We start from the raw sequence: 8,241 nt of genomic DNA on the forward strand, positions 1-8,241 counted from the left end.
AATGGTCATAATTTATCCACGAGTTTTTACAAACTTTTCATTAGAGTAGATCATAGCAAGAAGCTCTTTACTTAGTATTTTATAGATTTTTCAAACTTTTAGAGAAAGGAACTGGAGAAAAATTGTACCTGGCTACCAAAAATTATTTTCTGTCTATCATTTGTCATTTCAGAGATGTAATCAATAGCGAGATTTTTATCTCTGCCAAGATCATGCTCTAATTCCAATATTAACATCCTAAAATTCAATTAATTTTTATTTCTAGTAAAAGAGAATGCAAAAAACCCCAAGTTTACTGTAAGAATTTGTTAGCCTTCTGGATTGTTTTCTGACATTATTAACAGAAGAGAATGCCTCAAGAATCTCACTGTAGCTGTTCGGCTTTCAGTTGCTTAGCAGCTCACCTGGAAAATCAGTAATTGCAGACCAAACTTCATAGAGAATTAATAGAGACACTAGCGGTGATGGCGAGGTAGCTGCCAGTTATCCACTGTAAACACAATGTATTTAAATGAAACTATTATTGATAAGCAGTTAATGTGCATAACTGGCAGCCAGTTGCTTAGATTTAAATAATTCAGTGGTTTTATCCTTAAAAGTAATATCTGTGTTTGTGAAAGGTCTGAGATTGACAGGCACTAGAAAATGAAATCCTCTGTTTATCCATTGAACGTGCACTGCATGCCTGGGACAGCTCTGACTCTCCCATGCACGGGCTGTCAAGGTGCCTCGCTCCTTTCCTGGAAGACCTGTTATACCTAATAAAACACAGATCCTTTTGCATATAGCTGCGGGTGGAAGTGCTGATGAGTAATTACTGTCATGTTCTTGCTATGTGTCTGAGCTGAGTCCAAACATGCTTTTTTACTGTATTTATTATAATTCACCATTTCCCAAACTAATCAGCGGTCTGGCTCAGACACACTTGATTAATGTGAAGGTAGTCTGAGTCAATATTGCAGGGTATCGTCACAGCACATTTTGGACTAGATTAACCACTATCCTACAATTGTTTTGCATCACTTGGAAAATACAAAGAACACAAAACCTGCTTTGCTTGTTCTTCCCTTTGTATGTGTGAGCAAAAACTCATGGATGAGAAATTAGAAATATAAAGGACAACTGAGTTCCTTACAACCAGATGCATGGCATGAGTACAGTGTGCGGGCTATACTCTGCTTCTCGGGGTGGAGGAATTAATTTAAAATTAAATGAAGTTTCTTTCTTCTTGTCGCAAAGGTTCAGCTCAACTCTCCAGGTTGCAGGTGTAGGTCTTGTTAGTGTCAATGTGAATCCACACAACTGGATTTTTAGTCTCTGGAATAACATCTCAGAGACTAAAACAAGTACAAGTATGTTTTGCTTTAATTACTTAAATATTTTAAATGTATTTTGTGGAACATACACAAAAGAAGGAAAACAATCTCCTCTGTCACTGAAATTTTAGGTGGAGAAATTCAGACTTGGAAAAATGTATGCATTTTTAATAGAGATTGTCTATAAATCATGACTAGGACCATCTGCTAAATCTTAGATTATCTTTCACCAGCAAAAGAATTTTTTTTTCTAAAGGGTTTAAAAGCATAATAGAGTTTAGATCACTGAAGTCCTATTGCTTCTCTTATGATGGAGATCATTGATCTCTTTTTATTCTATGAAATTCCTTCATGCAACCATTTAAGCAGTTACAAAATTAAAAAATACTTTTTGTAGTGGATTTAGACCATATGTTATATTTTCTAATGTCCAGAAAAAAACTAATCAGAAAAAAAATCAATAAAAATATTAGGGATTGCTTAATACCAGAATACAAAAACACATCTATATTATTAATGCTGTCAATGCGCATCGATATTATGATGTATTGTATTCAAGAGAAATATACAAAGAATCTAATCTATTTTCAGATTTATCTTGTTCTACACAAGGCTTACCCACAATCTAATTATTTTGGTCAGTGTCTCAAATAGCATCCTTAATGAAGATAGCAATTGAGCTCAAATTTCCTTACATTCAGGTTCATACTCATTCTACCATTTTAAGAAATCTCACCACAGTGTGATGAGTCCAGGTTTCAAGCCTGTTTTGAACAGGTAAGACATATTTTGACAATTTTCAGAAGAGGTTTTGAAAGGAGGGTTTCAAAAGGAAAGAGAAATAACTGGCTAGCTAGCTAGTGGTGGAGGGGGAAGAAAGAGGCAGACCTTGTAGCTACACCTGTACCAGGAAATTAAACAAGCGTGGGGCCATTCTGTAGCTTAGAATAGCCCATATCTGTACTATTAAATCATTTTACCCTTAAAAACATAAAGACTGCGTGTTGGAAGTGCTGCCCAGCCTCTGCTAACTTCTGAACGGTGCCCAAAATGGTCAGGGAGAAGCCTAGCAGTTTAACAGCACGGGTGATCAAGTCCCCGCATCCGTGTCCCAGCCCTGTTTCTTTTATTAGCAGAGACTTGCCTGTGGTTCTGTACAAGGTGTTACTGCTCTGTAGCAAGGCAAAATAACTTTGTATGTCGTCAAGGCAGTGTTGTCTGGCAAGGTTTAACACAGTGAAACACGTGAGGAGCTTAGCACATTAGTGGGGCATTCGTAATTTAAGTAATATAGACCAAATCACTCTTGCATTTTAGCAAAGTTAAAGCCATTGCATCAAATGGAATAGGAATACATTGTGGCTACTGGAGGTTAGAGAGTTTCCTTTACATAATCTAACACCAACACGTGGTTGGTTTTTTTCTAGATTACAAAACCCTAGTTGTTAGGTAACAACTGTCAGTGTTCACTAATCCAACGCTCCAGCTCTGTGCTGGAGTGTGACATCCCAAAGTGACCCAAGCTCCTGATAGATGTGACCGCCTTTTCACACCCAGTTACCCGCAGAGTTTGTAGCTGTATTTCAAAGTATGTGGTTGAGGATACCTGGACTACCAAATTTTTCCAGTGAGCTTGAAAGCCAGATTTCTTACTATGGTTTGTTATAGCTAATTGGAAAGGTGCGTACAGCTGGTCTGGCCAGGTTAAGGGGGAAATACAATTTCCCTCCAGACATTTCTATTCGTACCAGTTCTTGTTCTCTTGCTTTTTCTCCTTCTCCTCTTTAATACTACTAATTTTAAAATGTATCTAAAATTAGGCTGCTGAGATGAGGCAATTCCTGTTTATACAGGAACAATTTTGGGACCAATATGAAAAGTGAACACTGTCTTTTACACTGATAGGCATAAATGCCCCTCAATAAGTAAATATAAGAGAAACAAGACAGCAGCTAAAGCTGAGTATATTTCCCCCTTTCAAACTGAGAGAAACAAATTCAATCAAAAAAAAGTCTAAATATGCTTTGAATGCTTTTATTTTAATTTAATTCAGAGGGAAAAGAGATAATCTTGAATATGAAAATCTTTGAATACCAGAGGAATGGATTTTTTTTCATATAAGGTTCAAACTTCATGTGAGCCTCTTATGAAATTTCAGACTGATTCTCAGCCTAGCTTTGATCTGACTTTGATCTTACACCATAGAATGATGTAATCCAGAAGCAAAATTTATTCCTACAGCCCACCTCTATTCTCCATGAATATATAAAAATAAAAAGATTTCAACAAGGGAAGCTTCTGGGTTGATGTGTCTGTTATACTGGCATTTGCGAATCAGGTCTTTCCTGTATTTGTATAGAAATGAGCAGGAGAGGCAGCACTCAAAGGGCTGCCAAGAGCCATGTTCATCTCTTTACTCATCTCCTGGAGAAAGAAGATTAACACTGATCTTTTGAGTGAACAAACGAATGAAAGAATCCATCAGTGCGGAAGAAGCTTTCAGGAAGATGTGACACTTGAGGAAACAGTTTGGTTATCAGCTACCCCAGGGCACCAAAGTAGATATTTCAGGTTCAGTTTTCACAAAAGTCTTCCTGAGCTATATACACAAATCTGCAATTATAAAACCAGGAAAAGAATATGCCATAGAATTCAAGAGCATATAATTCAATTATTTTAGTGATGACCCTTCTTCTAAATAACCCTAAAAAAAAAAAAAAAAAGAAAGCATACATTAACAGAACAACACAAAATGCAATTTGAGATTTTTTTACAACATTTTGTTAATTTAATTGCTTAGACTGCTCTGAAATGCAAGGTAAAATAAAATGCTTTTAAATTACTGCGACACAGTGCCTTTGCTCACTGACTATTTCTGTATTAATTTTATTCATAATTGAAAAATGGAGACTTAGAAATTAATTTTAGCACTTAGTCTGTAAATTCCTCATAACAGGAAGCCCCTTTATCTTCTGTGTTATTTTTTTTTGTGGCATTAGTGATACTTACATAAAACAATCTTAATTGTGAAGAAAATTATTCTGAAAGCAGCTGTTCTTCAAGACTCATCTCTAAATAGTATCAGCAAAACATTATAGTATCCAAATATGTTTCCCCTGGTTAGCATTTAACACTGAACTCTTAAAATATGTATTTTTCATCTGTGGTGCTATTATTTTAATGACAACACCTAATTAGGGTTGTCATTTCACTAGCCTTATTTCATAATTCAGTTAATTCTGACCTCAGACAAGTTATTTAAAGCTGTTGAGGTTCAATTTTTATCAAAAATGGTATGCACATTCTTACTTTTCCATAGCGACTAACCCATTTGAAGTCTGTCTTCATTTACAGTATTAGTCTCCTGCTGAATTCTGTGTCTTAGGGCAGCATCTAGCATAAATGTCTCCATCATAATAATATGCCAGGATCCCTGCAGCAATCCACAAAAGGAATTTATAACACCGATAGACAGACTTTGCCAGACTTCGACCAGCCACTGGCCCACGGTGATGTTTACTAAAAGAAAACCAGTGATCTGGGTGAGTGCCACTGCTGGGAGAGCGGGGTTGGCTCAGCCTGGAGAAGGGAAAGCTGACGGGGGATCTGTCCTTCTTGCCCACTGTTACTGATGCCCAAGAGACATTTCTGGCCTTGTAAGGGGCAGAGCTGGGAAGGGGATGGATAGCAAGACGATTGCCTCTATTTCAGCCTTACATCCTATGTCCTGTATTAAAAAAATATGGGAAGTATAGGAAAAAGTACCATTTGTTTTTAATGTATATGTTTCTGAAGTGAGGAAATCCCTTCTTGCATGGGATGTGTAGCAGACCATGCAGTTAGAGAGATGGGAATCACTTCCACTTAACTCTGTCATAAGAGGGAGCCAGGTCAACCAGGAGCAAAAATACAAAGAGATTTTCCCCAAATACCCATTTTTAAAGCCATATCATGTCCTGAGAGGGGACTATCATTTCAGAGGGAGGATGCAGGAGAGGGAGACATACTCTGATGCTTATGGAAAAGTCCTATCTTCATCTACATGAGTCAAGAAAACAGGCACAAAATATGAAGAATGGGATTGCTCAGGCTTGCATTTTGGCACCAGAATTTTTTGATCTGGAATGATGAAAATTTTACACTTCAAAAGAAAGCATCAAACTAATAAAAATCATTAAATATAGCTGTCTGGTTTTTATTACATGGCTGTTATTATACAAAATAGTGTAATTCTGAAAGGGCTAAATCTCTGTCATTCACACGGACAGAAGGTAACAAAAACCTAGAGGATTAGATGGAGTGGAAATGCTGACAGTAAATATGTTGTTTACAGTTCTGCCTTTCGTTGTTGCACTGAGCTGTAGCAGCTTAAACAGCTTATGGACAAATATGTGCAAAGGAACTTCAAAGGTTAACCTAAACAGTTTAATGCTCTGAAAAGTGTAACAACTTATCTACAGTGAAAACATGGTGCCTACACTATGTTCCTCAGGTCAAGGGTGATGCTTTTCCCTTTCTGTCAGTGTGGCATAATGCATCATCCCACCTGGCAATCCTATGAAAAAGAATTGTGCTGAAAATCTGTATTAAAACGATGATGTTCTTGTTTACTTCTCATGGTATTTGACTGGAGCATTTTTTTGTATACGTTTCAACGTTTGTATGCAATTTGCATTCACAAATTTGATGCCAAATCAAAGGACTAGCTTTAGGAATGTGAATATTGTGATTACTCTTGGTAGTAGAAAGCTATTTCTGTGGCAGATTTAAGTTATATGGGCATACAAATGACCAAGTGATGCTCTTTTCTGAAAAGATTTCACACATATCTGTTTGTGAGTTGTAAATCCTCAGCTACAACAGTCTTTCTAACAAAACCTCAGCTGTTGTATAGCTCTTCTTGAGCACGAATACATTTTATTTTACCTTCTTTCCCTGTCTGCATTTTTGAGGGGTTCCCCCCCCCCATAATTTCTTTAAGATAATGTTAATGTTTCTTGTGTCCTCTCCAGCACAGTCATATTTGAAAGAATAGAGAGTGAGTGTCCTTACTCTTCAGGACAATCTCAGAGAGGTTAATGGGAAAGTGCAAGGTGCCTTCTGCTAGAAGAAAGAGAATGGAAGGGATGAGCATAGGATGGGAGGACTTTGGGAAAAATTTTTGTCTGATTCTCCTTCCATTCCATGAAACCATCATTCTTTTTACCTCCATATTTTCTCCTAGCTTTGGAGGTAGCCACACTGATCATCAGTCCCCTAGAGCATTTGTGTACATCTGCTGGGCTCCAAAAACTCTGGCTTGAGTCTAGATTTTAGTAGGCAGAGCTTGTAGGAAGTCAGTGCTTTGTTAAAGTATTGGAAGCAGACTTCTGTCTGCTTCTTTCATATCTGTAGGGCTTGTGTGCCTGAAAGCTTTTCTGCTTTTTCTGAGGATATCTGTTGGTCTAATAAGAACTATTAGCTCTGCCTATAATTGTTTTGCCCTGGAGCATCACAGATAGAGCAACAGAACGTCTGTAACATAGCTATAGCTATCCAAAGGCAGGTGTGCACACTCACCAAAGTATTATTTCCTCTTTACTTATGATGCATATTTTTTCAGTTTTTCTTTCTCAAATATAGTGTTCCTTTGTGGTTTATTTCTGCTTTTAGAATTATTTCAGAAATATGGGAAGTTGAAGAATGATATAATAATCTATTAGTAATAATGCTTCATCATTCCCAGTTTCCATTATAATGTAGTGTGGCTCCATTACACGAAAGTATGCTGCATAATATAAGCTTAATGTAGCACATTTTATGATCTCTATTGCCCAAATATTGGACTTTTATATAAAATAAATATGCAAAGAATTATATGACCCTTTTATCCCTCCACAAAAATAAAATGGACATCTTCTAAGTATTGCAAAATTGAGAACTCAAAAGGCAAAATAAATCAATAATATTAGGCAGCCCTTTTTACACTGATTAACTCTTTAGTCTGATCTAAACTGTATAATCTTTCAGTCCAAAAGACTGAGTTCCTTTGGGATTAAACACATACAGGAAGAGACAGTAAACAGCCAATTCATCTCCACTGTCTCTATGCCACGTATGGTTTGTACATCGCTGTCATACACTCCTAGGTAATCTCTTTTTCAGGTTTGAAGACCCCCAGCCTACTCAGTCATTCCATATATGGAAACTATTCCACACTGTTGATCATCCTTTTCTGAACCTTTTCTAGCTTAAATATGCCCTTCCTTAGACAAACAAACCAGAAATGCACACAGTGTTCCTGGATGAGTGAATAATGGATTTGTATAATGGCACAGTCATATTTGTTCTCTTATTTTTTATTGTTCTACTAATAACTCTTAACAGTTGGGGTTTTTTTTTTGTTTGTTTTTTTTGGGGGGGGGAGGGGGTTGACTGTTACTGAGTACTGAGCTGATGTTTTCAAGGAACTATCTATCATAATCCCAAAGTCTCACTGCTGAGTGGTAATACTCAGAGCCCGTCATTTTTATGTGAAACTAGGATTGTTTTTCCCCATGAGCATTGCTTTACGTTTCTGTACACTGAATTTCATTTGCTATTTAATTGCATAGGTACGGAATCTTATTAAGGTCTATGTAATTCTTCACAATTAGGCCCTGTTCTTCCTAGCTTGAATAACTCTGTAACATCATGAAACCTCGTCATAGCACAGCTCACTTGCTTTTCCATTTTTTTAAATAAAAATATTAAACAGCACAGCCCTCTATTACTGTTGACCTCTCTCCAGTATTAGGAAACCTTAACTGTTTCATAGAATGGAATCATAGAATCATAGAATCATTAAGGTTGGAAAAGACCTCTAAGATCATCAAGTCCAACCGTCAACCCAACACCACCATGCCCACTAAACCATGTCCCTAAGCGCCTCATCTACACATCTTTT

The sequence above is a fragment of the Aptenodytes forsteri genome, unplaced genomic scaffold, assembly GCF_000699145.1.
Source record: "Aptenodytes forsteri isolate BGI_AS27 unplaced genomic scaffold, ASM69914v1 Scaffold138, whole genome shotgun sequence".
NCBI classification, from domain to species: domain Eukaryota; kingdom Metazoa; phylum Chordata; class Aves; order Sphenisciformes; family Spheniscidae; genus Aptenodytes; species Aptenodytes forsteri.